Genomic DNA, 12,783 nt, shown 5'->3' with positions numbered 1-12,783 from the left:
ACCTGTCTACTTCTCTTGGGTAATCTCTTCTCAGACTCTCAGCCCTGAATTCAGCATCCAGGACAATGACTAGGTAACTAAAGCACGTTTATGGGGATCCATTCGAACCACACGCCCACAAGCACCTATATGTGTTCGGCTTTTTCAAGTACCACACGTCCCTCAGCCTCCCAAAATCCATGTCACGGGCATGTGCTCACTTCCCTCGTCTCACAGAGAAAGAAGCACTCGATAGAAGTGGAAAGAGTGAACAAAGAGAAGCAAATAAAAGAGCAGCATCAACTCTATCCACAGGAATGGTGGATAAATAAGAAACAAATGAGATGGTCACTTGCTGAACATTTTGCAGTGACTCTGTCCTTCTGTGATTCATTTTGGCACAGATTTCAGAATCTTTGAGGCCACTGTATTTGGATTGCACTTTATAATGTCATAACCTTATAATTAGTGTATCGAACATGTTCTTGCTTTTCTTCTACTCTGCCTAGCAGCAGAGTTTGGACAAGGGAAATATAGATAAGAAACTATTAATTATCTGCCAGAAAGAAAAAAAAAGGCTACTTATCTTTTGGGGCAAAATAGATCTGCTGAGCACGTGTAAGAATTATAACTATTTTTTGCATAAAATAAATAGTCTCATTTCTGTATTCTCTAGAAGGCGTGGTGGATTGTCATTTATCTTCAACTCCCGGCCTGTGTCCTTGATCCTCCTGTAACCCTTATTACTTACAAGAGATGACAGCAAGATCAGAATTCTGTGGAGCTGAAAATTGGACCGTGATTTGGCTGGAACAACAGTAAATGTCCTTGAAAGTGCCTCACTCCTGATGACCGTCTGGGTTATTATGATTCTCTGGTATTTGACATTTGGTATTAAGTCCAGCTGAGCAAAGCTGTATTTGAGAAATTGTCATCTATCTCATGTCAGTGCCCCAAGTGGCTCCAAAGCCCCAGTCATCTGGTCAGCCTGCGCGTTCCCGGGACTTCTCAGCCCTGACTCAGCACCAGTACATGTCAGGGGGTCCCACTTCCAGCCTGGTCCCATTTGTAAAGCTCTGAACCTGGAGAAAGAGAAGCAGAGAAATGGCGCTCCTACCTGATTCACTCACCGTGGTCGAGTTCACAGAGCAGCAGTGAACTTCGGCTTTCTTTGAAGACAGGTACAGACCAGGCTCCGTCCTCAGAGCTCCTCCCCCAGTTTATCCAAATGAAGTCACATTGGAGACAGCAAATGTGCAGAGCAGATTTATCTATGCAGATTCACAGTCCTTGGGATTTAGGAGAGGTTGTTGCAACATTATTTTCTCCTGTCCGGGCAGAGAGGCTTGAGGGGCTTCATACTGGCCACTTGGACATACGGAAGAAGAAATAAAATGCATATATTTGAGGTTGCAAAGGAAACTGTTTTCAACCCCCCCACTCACAAGAAAAAAAAAAAGAGGCTAATCACAGGAGAGTTTTGCAAAATTGTCCAAGAGCATGCTTAAAGAATGATAGATTTAACATTTGCTTTCTTTGGCCTGGAAGTTTCTCAGAGTCTCCTTATATCCCTTCCTGATACATAGTATGTATTCTAAAAGGGGAGGGAGGTGTGGATTGTAACTTGGCATGATCTTCCTTTCATGTAAATCCTTAAACTAAAGGGAAGGCTGGGCAATACACTCACATAGGCAATGGGAAAGGAAATAAAGAGGAGAAACCCTCTTTTACTGTTTTTAATGTATTTTAATGCTTTAATGTTTTAATGTTTTTAATGTATTTTAGTGTTTTAATGTTTTTTAATGTTTTTAATGTTTTAATGTTTTAACGTTTTTTAATGTTAATAAAACTCCGGCTTAATTTAGTATAACAACACTGTGACTAATTAAAAAAAATGTTTTTTAATGTGTATTTATTTTTCAAGAGAGAGATTGACAGAGTGTGAGCCCGGGAGGGGCAGAGAGAGGGGGGAAGACACAGAATCAGAAGCAGGCTCCAGGCTCTGAGGTGTCAGCACAGAGTCCGATGCGGGGATCAAACCCAGGAACCATGAGATCATGACCTGAGCCGAAGTCAGACGCTCAACCGACTGAGCCACCCAGGCGCCCCACGTTGTGACTAATTAAAGTACACACTAATATTGAAGAAGTGCCTGCTTAAAGAGATTTTCAGTAAATGTGGTAAATAATAACTGGCTTTGCTTTATTATCATCAATGTTGCTGCTAATAACAGCATTGCATGAAATCAAAAAACATCTATGACTGACTTCTTATTCTGTTTTGCCACATGTGGTTGCATCATTTAGCCACAAATATAAGATGAAAGCTATTTATAGATAGCATTTTCTTAGCAGACGAATTAAGAATGGGTAGAGTAGTATGGGGTGCCTGGGTGGCTCAGTCGGTTGAGCATCCGACTTCGGCTCAGGTCATGATCTCGGGGTCTGTGAGTTTGAGCCCGGCGGCGGGCTCTGTGCTGACAGCTCAGAGCCTGAAGCCTGTTTCAGATTCTGTGTCTCCCTCTCTCCCTGACCCTCCCCCGTTCATGCTCTATCTCTCTGTTTCAAAAATAAATAAATGTTAAAAAAAATTTTTTTTTTTTTAAAAGAATGGGTAGAGTAGTGAGGAAGCACTCAATAGACGAAGAATAAAGGGGAAACAAGTGACTCTCTCCAGAGTATTTCCACAGCTCTGGCCTTGAAGGAAGGAGCACAGCCAGAGTGCCAGGAAGTATGGGCAGAAGGGGAGGGTGGCAGGAGGGGGGCTGGACATGCCCCATATTCAGACCAGAGAGAATGCCGTGGGAATACCAGAAGACCAGGAACGGGAGAAAAGCCACTGTCCTTCCTGCTGAAGCCCTTTAGGTAGCAGGAGGCTGCATGGGCTCCTTTAACGCCCCGGGGTCAGCACCAGCTCCGGGCCAGGCCGGGCGGGAGCCAGCCGCAGGGACATGTGCCTTACTTCTTGCTGGCCGCTGGGCCTTGGCCCCCAAGCTTCCCGAGGCCAGCTCACAAAGCCAGTGTGGACACTGAGAGAGCCCTTCAGGCCATCCTACCTGGGCTCTGGACCTGGCAGGTCTCCAACTCACCTTCATGATTTCCCACCGGGCCGCATTTTGAAGGACCAATAGAAGTTTATCCAACAAAGAAACACTGAAGGTAGTGGTGATTAGAGGAAACCAGGTGATCAAAGACACGGATGAGGCAGCACGTTCCAGGCACCTGGGTGGCTCAGTCAGTTAAGCGTCCGACTCTTGATTTCAGCACGAATAAAGTTAAACCATTTTGAAAAAGAGAAGAATGCCACCTTGACTGCGGTCTGGAAGACAGCCACCGGCCCATCTAGATCTTGCTGGGCTAAAGATTACTCAATTTGGAGAGCTCTCATTAAACGAAAGAATTCAACTAATTGAGTATGAAAGCAAAAGCTTATTTTGAATGACAAAATAATCCAAAACAAAGTATAAATTTTATTTTTTTATTTTAAAATTTGTTTATTTATTTTGAGAGAGAGAAAGAGAGTGGGAGGGGCAGGAAGAGAGGGAGAGAGAGAATCCCAAGTGGGGCTTGATCTCACGAACTGTGAGATCGTGACCTGAACCAAAATCAAGACTCAGAAGTTTAAGCAACTGAGCCACCCAGGCAAACCACGAAATATAAATTTTAGAATGATAATAAACACCACGAACACAAGCGGAAACATGGAAATTCCAATAAATCTCTTGCAGAATGTTTAGAGAGAGAGAGAGAGAGAGGAAAAGTATGGTACTTACAATAAAATACACAGCATGACCTAGTATACTCCCCAAAGGAGAAAACTTTTCTTGTGATTAGTTGTTGTGGAAAACAAAGTCTTCTGTTTACAATTTTCTGTATCTGACGTTTAGAAGAATCCTTTACAGACCAGCTCCTGCTTTGTACATTTTAAACTTTGCTTCTCCTTGACTCCTCAGAAATAGCTGGTTTCAGACACCACAGACACTCCTTTTTAAAGTTTCTTTTATTTTAAATTTATTTTGAGAGAGAGATTGAGAGTGAGCGGGGGAGGGTCAGAGAGAGAGGAAGACAGAATCCCAAGCAGACTCCTCGTTGTTAGCGTGGAGTCCGATGTGGGGCTCCAACTCACGAACCATGAGATCATGACGTGAGCCCAAACCAAGGAACGCTTAACCGGCTGAGCCACCCAGCCACTCCGCAAAAGACATTCATCACAACATGAGTGCTGGCCTGCTTTGTGTCACAGAGCTGGGTGCGTCAGTGCAGGGGGCCAAAGGAATATTCCTGAAAGTCACTCCTACACCAGGATGCAATAACTTAGCTGCATTTGGAAACAAATGCCACCCACAGAAGAACCCTCTATGAAACCTGAACCAAATGTATCTCCAACTCAACTTTCCCAGAGCCTCCAAATGCCCGTGACTAAGCTAACACGCCAACAGTAGAGGTTGGAGAAGTTGGAATGGAAAGAGAAAACAGTTTTTTTAAAGTTTATTTATTTTTGAGATAGCGCCAGTGGGGGAGGGGCAGAGAGAGAAGGGGACAGAGGATCTGAAGCGGGCACTGGTGCTGACAGCGAACCCCATGCGGGGCTTGGACTCATGAACCCTGAGATCATGACCTGAGCTGGATCAACCGACTGAGCCACCCAGGCGCCCCGAAAGAGAAAACAGTTTTAACCAATAAATAGATCATACGTTTCATACATTTTATCATATTTTTCATCATATTTTTCATACATTTTAATGCAGATGTAGATATAGACGACCACATTGTTCGGGCTCCTCCAGCTCTTGGCAAGGGAGAGGCGCTGAAGCTGAAGCTTATCCGTGTTTTAGGAGCTACAAGGCGAAATCTTTCTCTGAGGATAGGGAATCTCTGGAGTAACAGTCAAGGAGCCAAGGCAGAGAGAGCGCGGTGGGAGTAAAAGAACAGATGTGAATGGCAACGCACAGGTAGAATCAGAGTGACTCGGTGATGACTCAACACGGAAGATGCCAGAGAAAAGAGTGTGGCACCATGTGGTGTCATGCTTGCCCCTCTTGCCTTGTCCCCAAAATGCCTCAACCCCCAATTGTGATGTGCCAGGCAGAGTTCCCAGCCCAGCAGAGGGGGGTCTGTCACCAGCCACAATGTCTGTTTCTGAGGTTACTTAGCAAGGCTGGGATCTTTCTCTTTGTTCCTCTGAATGAGGCCACCCAGTGAGATGTGTCTAGATTCCCTGCCATCCGGACACACCCATCTATTGGCTCTTTTTGATTCAAGCTGTACTTTGCCCCCCAACCTGGCCAAATCCAAGTCTCACAACTAACTTCCGTTTGCAGGGGTAAACTGAGCGGGACACAGTTTTAAATGTTTGAAGTTGTATCTTTAGCCTGATTTTCCTCTCTGGACCTCCCTCCGCCCCCCCCCCCCACCAGATTAGTAAAAACACAAGCTGAATATAGACAGGAAGGAGAAAACCCATCCGCTAGCCCCTGGACACAATCTCGGCACGCTAGAGGGAAACGAGAAAGCATTTTTCCATCATTACGGGCTACGCTACCGAAGAATCCATACCCCTGAGAACGCGGAAGCCAGCAATCGGGGAAACCCCACCGAGAAGTTTAGCTAGGCGATATGGGGATGACTCCCACAGGTACTCGATCTTTGCACAAAGTCTACAGCAAACATGCTCTTTTCACAAGAAGACTTTGCTGCTTCTCGAATAATCCCCAAAGGGGAATCGCTGGATGTCCCATAATGGATAAAACTGCTGATAGGAATGGAAAGAGTTTATGAAGGATTTTTAAACCCAAAATACCATATGTAGAGTTCAGAACATTTTATTTATACCTTTGCCTGATACTTCGCCCACGCACACAGGATTAAGGAAGAAATATATGACTGCCTGCTGGCCCAGAACTCTCTCCCCCGCTGGCCTGACGGGAGCATCGCTGACCTGGGGCCAAACGTTGATCTGGAGCACAAAACTCCTTTTCAAGTTGAAAGGAAAAGTGATAGAGAATACAATTTTAAATAGTAAACAGGGTCCCATATATTTTGTTTTTCTTCTCAGTCTGCAAATAAAAATAAGCCTAAGTGGCCTCTTCTGGCATGAGATTACAGGTTAAAAAATAAATTCCCCAAGTATCATATAATAATAAGATAAGAATAATTAAGAATAATACAGTTCTTTTTACAAACCTTGATGGATAACCTTTAAGATGTTCCGAGGGTTGTGTTCAGGCCACACACATGATGGGCGATATTTTTTCTTTCTTTTTTATCAAAAAGACAAAAAGAAAGAAAGCAAGCTAATGTTGCTTAAAATAGAAGGAGGTCTATGGGTCTTGCATCTGAGCATTTTTTTATCACACAAAATCATCTCTATTGCAAGGACATAAAACAAAAGCCAAATGCACAACGGCTTGTGTGCACACACACTGGTAATGCGTGTGGAAAAGAGAAGCTGGTTGCTCAGGGGCCCTCAGGAGAACTAACATCTTGTGTTCTGGCCCTTCTGCGACCCCAGAGCCTGCGTGGAAGCACAGCTGTGACAGAGGTGACAAAATCTACTAGGTTCCAAGCTAAGTTCCGTTTGCCCTTTCTGCCTCTCGGGACTCCACAGGCAACTCTGAGCCCAGCAATTTTCAGCCCCTCAGGCCCCTTTTCCACAAGGTATGGAGATAAAAGGAAGGCTCCCCACTCAGTCTGCCTCTAGGAAACGAGGAAAAGACTGAAGGATTCCCCTTCACAGAGACTGGTGTGGAGGGAGCACAAAATGTCACATGTCAGCTTCCACGTGGCCCTGCCTGTGGAGCAAACACGGTTGGAAGGAGAGGGACGTGAGAAGGCGACGACACCTTGTCTACCATGAGCCCAGCAGTGTCACAGCTACTTATCACCCAGGATCCCTCCAATTCTCACCATAACCTTGCGAGGTGGGCGCTGCATGGGTCCCATCAGTGTGAAGTAGACAGAGGCGAGGACACTAGCCCATTCACCCAGATCAGCTCGGCTGGGCTCTGGTCTCCAGACGGTTCTAGATGTTGCTGGGCAGGTGTCTTACAGATGCGATTAGCACTGAAATCAACAGATTTTGAGGAAAGCAGATCATCTGCCATTATGTGAGTGGGCCTCACGTATCCAGGTGAAGGTCCTGAGACAAAAAAGACTGAAGTCCCCGAGGAAGAGGGAATTCCGCCCGTAGATTACCTTCAGACTCGAGCTGCAACGTCTACTCGTCTACTCGTCCTTGGGTCTCCAGTCTGCCATCGGCCCTGCAGAAATCAGACGGGGCGGCCTCCACGATAATGTACGAGTACTTCCTTAAAATAAATCTCAGTCTCTCCCTCTCCCTTCCCCACTCTGTCCCCCTTTGCCTATATATCTCCTATTGGTTCTGTTTCTCTAGAGAAACATCCTGCCACTATTGGACCTACGATTCAAGCAGAGGGCTCTCACTCTTTTCGTGGCACCTGACTGTCAGAGGATTTACAGACACTGTGTTGAATCCACTTCCTCGTTCATTCAGGACATACTTGTAAAGCATCTACTATCTGTTTAGTCCTGTATCAGATTCCAGAAATCCCGCAGAACTATATAAGCAGGGTCCCTGCCTTCCCAGAGCTTGGGAGTGACTGTCAAGTAAACATGCGATTACAAGGAACAGGAAAAAGAGTCAACAAATTGATAGTTGGGAGATCAGGAAGGGCTTCTTAGAATAAGTAGATATTTTTTTAAAAATTTTTTTAATGTTTATTTACTTTTGAGACAGAGAGAGACAGAGTATGAACGGGGGAGGGTCAGAGAGAGAGGGAGACACAGAATCTGAAACAGGCTCCAGGCTCTGAGCTGTCAGCACAGAGCCCGACGCGGGGCTCGAACTCACGGACCGCGAGATCATGACCTGAGCCGAAGTCGGACGCTTAACCAACTGAGCCACCCAGGTGCTCCTAGAATAAGTAGATATTTAAGTGGAGACCCGGAGAATGAATTTGAAACAGCCAAATAAGAAAGAGGAAGTTTATTCAAGCAGAACCACTGTGTGTGCAGATTCAGAGGTGAGAAGAGTGGCCCAGAAGCCAGAGGTGTTGAGTGCCATAGGCTGAGAGGCAGAGATGCACCAGCTCTCTTTCTACAACCTGATAAGGTCTGTTAGAGCTTTGGACTTTACCCTGCTAGCAGATGGAAACATGGAAACCCTTTCTGTAGAGTCATAGTTAAAGATAACTTAAGTGCGGTTGGGCATAAGACCGGGGGAGGAGACATCAATCGGTTGGAGGTGAGAGTGGGCGCAGGGGAGACTGAGAGCTGTAAACTTAACCAGACCTGGTAATTGGATTACCAGGTCTGGGGATAGGGACCAGGGGTCATAGGGAAAGAGGAGCCATTTGGGGAGTAAGGATACCAAATGAAATTTCGGTTTATCGTGTTTGCGTTTTCTATGTGACACCAGGGGACAGATGTCCAGCTATCCCTCCATCCATTTACTGCTCTCTCCTCATCCTCTTACTTACCTCCTGCCCCAAGGTGTTGCTGACAGCTGTAGAGTGCTTCCCCCCCACACACATGGCACTGGGGTAGGACTGAATCCCCGCTGGCCTGAGAATAAGCATGGCTGCTATGCATACCTGGGCCTAAGTCTCCCCCTGCTAAATGCAAATGAACTCTTCTCCCAAATCTTCAGCTTTTGTTTTTGCTGAAGGTTCGTTCAGCTGGGGACCTATTACCCAGAAATACACACGCAGGATCTCCCTGCCTCGACTTGACTCCCGAGTGGTCCTAGGCAGGCCCGAAGCAGCACGCATCCTCCCCTGCTGAAGGCCGGGACCAAGAAACCCACCACGGGCAGCGCAGATCTGTCACCGGAAGACAAGAGAAGGAGAATGCCTGACCCAGCCACTTCCGGCTCTCTGCTCCCTGCCGGCCTCCGCCCACCACGGAGCACACGGGGCTTTCATCCCTGCAGTCCGCATCTTGCTCCCAGAATCTGCAGGCTCCCGCCGGACTCCCGACAGAGGCCCTTGGACGAGGACAGAACGTGGTCCTGAAGGATGACTGGGCTTGTTTGTGAAAGCCCCGGGCTGGGCGGTGTCTGAGTGCTTCTGGCTGCCGCCCAGGGAAGCTGAGAAGCTCCTTGGGAAACGCGCAGTCGGCTTGCCCCCGGGCCCGCAGACAGAGCCCTTGAACCTTCTGGGGGCGCTGTCTGCGCACCTTCTACCCGGGCTGCTGCAGAGGGGCGCTATTTCCGCCTAAGCCACCGGGAGCAGGGGGCTGTCTGTGTGCGCGCGCGTGCGCGCGTTTGGGGGCAGGAGGGTGTTGACACGCGAGGGGAGAGCGGCAGGGAAGCCTCTCCTCCTCCGTCCCCTCCGCCTTCCGTGGCATTCGGACAGCTCACAGGATGGAATGAAAGGCAGGGAGCAGGGGCATTTTTGTCTGATTGCGGGTGCGGAGCTCCCGGGTGGGCCCCGCTTCCGCGGCTCGGATCCCGGGCGAGCCCCCCGCCCCCCGCAGCGCGGCCGCGGGGACACGTGCCGTCCGGAATGAGGGGACTCCCCCCGCCCCCGAACCCGGGCGCTAAACCCCGCCCCGAGGACGCGCCGCCCGGAGCAGGGCCGGGAAAGCTCCCGCGGGGCCGCGAGCGGGGAGGCCCGGGCGGGCGCTGCCGGGAAGGCCCTCCCCCCGCCCCCGGGGGGCGCTGTTCTCCCCCCCCATCCCCCACCCCCCGCCCCGCGGCTGGGCCCGCACACTCCGCCGCCTCCGGGGCCCCGCCGCGCCGCGGGCAGCCGGCCACACGCCCGCAGGGCGGGAGCTCAGCCGGCGCCCCCGTCCGCCTTCCCGGAAGCTGGGGCGCAGATAAGGAGTGGGTCCGGCACTCCCCGCTTCCAGAAGAAACAGCCTCCCTTGGCAAGCTCTAGCGTAGCCACTACTACCCTAACAGTGGAATCTTCCCCCTCTGCTTTGTCACCCAGGGATGCCACGGGTCCTGGGACCGGTTTTGCTTCCCTGGGGCACAGAGCCAAATGCGTGGCCAATGTCCTGGAAATTACAGTGTGCGTTTTGTCCAAAAGCCCGCTTCCGGATCCCTCTCTCCGTATCTTCCCTCTGCCTTATTTCTTCACTTGTTTTCATGGTCTCTTGCTGCTTTGTGGCCTCCTACTTCTCGAAATCAGCCCCCCTGGGCCTTGGCCTGCAGGCCCCAAGGTCTTGAGTAGATCACTAAGAATCATCTCCTCCAAGTTCTTTACACCCCTTCCGCCAGCGAGTTCCAGAAGGCAGATTTTAGGCCTGGGGCAGGCTGACCTTGGGCTCCGAGTGGGAGCTTGAAACCTCAGGATAGGTGCTCACAGGCCGAGGGGAAAGAGCTGTAGACCTGGCCTGCCACAAACCACGTATTCTCACGAGCTGGTCACCTTTGGATCCCCAGTATCCTCACGGGTGGAAAATGGAGGTAGGATCCCAACTTCTCAAGTGGGATGTAAGAAGAGCCCCCCCTCCCCCCATCTCTCCTGACCATGCTCATTCCTGCCTCCCAGCAGCACCCATTCCCTCCTACCTGTGAGGCCCTTCCTCACCCGTCTGCCTGTGTTTCCGGTTCAGGCCTCCTTTGTGAGACCTTTTCCAGCCAAGGGTAAACTACAATACCCACATGGGACTCTACAGTTTATCAAGTGCTTTATATACACAATCCTATGGCATCTTCATTGGATTTTCTTGACCAGTCCAGACAGGTCGACAGATTTTAAGAAAACTCTCATGTGAGTCAAACACCCCACACTGGATTCCTCCCGTTCCTTCCTGCTCTAAGTGAATGTGTGCCAACAATATTCTAAACTTCTTTTAGGTGAAGCTCACCTTAGTATCTTCTCTGTGCTACGATATCCTCATCCAGAAACAGACACAAACATGGTTTGCCAAACACTTCCCACTCAAAATGGAATATATGTTCCTATTGAGTTATCCCCATTTTTAACATTGGGGATCTGGTGGCTGGTTCACCTCTTCCAGGCACTGAGGGCAGGACTGAAAGTCTGGAAGAGGCAAGAGGCTTCCTCTCTTTTCCTGAGCTTGAGATCCTTGTCACAGACGTGGGAATTAATACACAAGTGACGTGGGTCACCTGTAGATATAAGCAGTGAAACCACTAAAACCCAGAGTATTATTTTGTGAAAACAGCAAGTAATCCTCTCTCCCAAGGTTTCTCTACTGCTTTTCAGCCTTTTTCTCTGAAAAAAAAAAAAAAAAGAAAGAAAGGAAAGAAGAAAGAAAGAAAGAAAGAAAGAAAGAAAGGAAAGAAGAAAGAAAGAAAGAAAGAAAGAAAGAAAGAAAGAAAGAAAAGAGAGGAAAGAAAGAAGAAAGAAAGAAAGAAAGAAAGAAAGAGGAAAGAAAGACAAAGAAAAGAAAGAGAGGAAAGCAAGAAAGAAAGAAAGAAAAGAAAGAGCGGAAAGAAAGAAAAAGAAGCAAGAAAGAGAAAGAAAGAAAGAAAGAAAGAAAGAAAGAAAGAAAGAAAGAAAGAAAGAAATTCAAGGCCAAGTGACAAAATATATCGTTACTCTCTTTTCACAGATGAAAAACTGAGCAAGATGTGTTAAGCCACACCGAATGTCTCACGACCAGCCATGGGCTGAGCAACGTCTTAAACTGAAACTCTGGGCTCCGAAGGCAAGGGTCTCCTCAGGAAAAACTTTTCCTGCTGTGTTCAGTTTACTGTTAGAGAAAGACAATGAGAACATCTTCCCAGGCAGGACCTACCCAGCCTACCCTGTGTTCTCTTGTCCACCTGCCACAGATGTGAGAGCTCCTCATGGTGGCCCGGACACCGCTGACCAGGACTAGTGCGGTGCTGTGGGCCAGAACTACACAGCTTGGCCCACTCTTGGCTCAAATTCGGCCTCTGCCTGTTTGGTGCACATCAGCCCACGCAGCTGGCCTTCAGGAGAGAAATCCCCGTGAACCAGCTAACCCACCATGCCGCCTTCTTGTCCTAATTGTGATGTCCAGGGTTTGCCACAATCAAGAGACTGCGGCCAACAAAGAAAGCCTGGTAACCCCCCATGTTTCAGTGTCCCCTCTTCTTGGAACCCCATGTGCTCCACACCCCACATCTCCACACCTATCCCTCTCCTGTGCACTTAGTTGGCAAGCAGTTTGTGACTTAGGTATTGATTAGCTGGAAAAGTCGAGGTCCTTTAAGGGAGAAGGAGGAGGGGCCTTCTGGAAGTCATGTCCCATCATCGTGGCACAAGTCATCAAAGTAACTCAGATGGCAGGACTTCGGGGCCGGTGAGGGGATCATGACACCGGAAGCAAGCTGGGGAGAGCTAGTCTTGGGCCAATCTCATTTTCTTCTTTGAAATCGCAGATATTAGCAAAGGATGTGGTGCAGAATTGAGGAGGAGGTGGGGAATAATAATCGTTCCCTTATACTAAGTGAGCACTCACTGTATGCCAGATGCTCTGCTTGATATTGAAGCACAGGTCACTGTGATAACCTGCTAAGGTAGGTAATAGCACTGTAGCCACTTTACAGATAAGAAAACTGAGGCACAGAGAGGCTGAGTCACTTGTCCAAAGCTAGTAGCTGGTGAGGCTGGGATTTGAATCCAACAGGGCTGACTTCAAAACTTTTCTGTGCTGGGCACTGTGTGTAGCCCCCTCGTTATCCGTTCTCTCCTTCTTCCTTAATAACAGAACACCCATTGCTTCTTAGACTGAAAGACATTTCTTGGCTTCCTTACAACTGGATGTCTTTACGTGAATGGATCTGCCCTCTGCAACATAAGTGGCAAAGAGTGAAGCAGGAACTCTGGGAAGTTTCCTTAAC

General features: G+C 48.4%; 1 long non-coding RNA gene across 1 annotated transcript; it reads right to left on the bottom strand.

Moving 5' to 3' along the window:
- Positions 1-5,784: 5,784 nt before the first annotated feature.
- On the bottom strand, positions 5,785-9,190 carry LOC115508723. Its single transcript, XR_003967092.1, has 2 exons — positions 8,803-9,190; positions 5,785-7,237 (listed from the first exon to the last, which is right to left on the bottom strand). It is a non-coding gene; the product is annotated as an uncharacterized LOC115508723 (long non-coding RNA).
- Between the last annotated feature and the right edge of the window lie 3,593 nt (positions 9,191-12,783).

The sequence above is a fragment of the Lynx canadensis genome, chromosome A2, assembly GCF_007474595.2.
Source record: "Lynx canadensis isolate LIC74 chromosome A2, mLynCan4.pri.v2, whole genome shotgun sequence".
Taxonomy (NCBI): domain Eukaryota; kingdom Metazoa; phylum Chordata; class Mammalia; order Carnivora; family Felidae; genus Lynx; species Lynx canadensis.
Note: the sequence above shows the minus strand (reverse complement) of the source record. Positions and strands in the feature narration are given on the sequence as shown.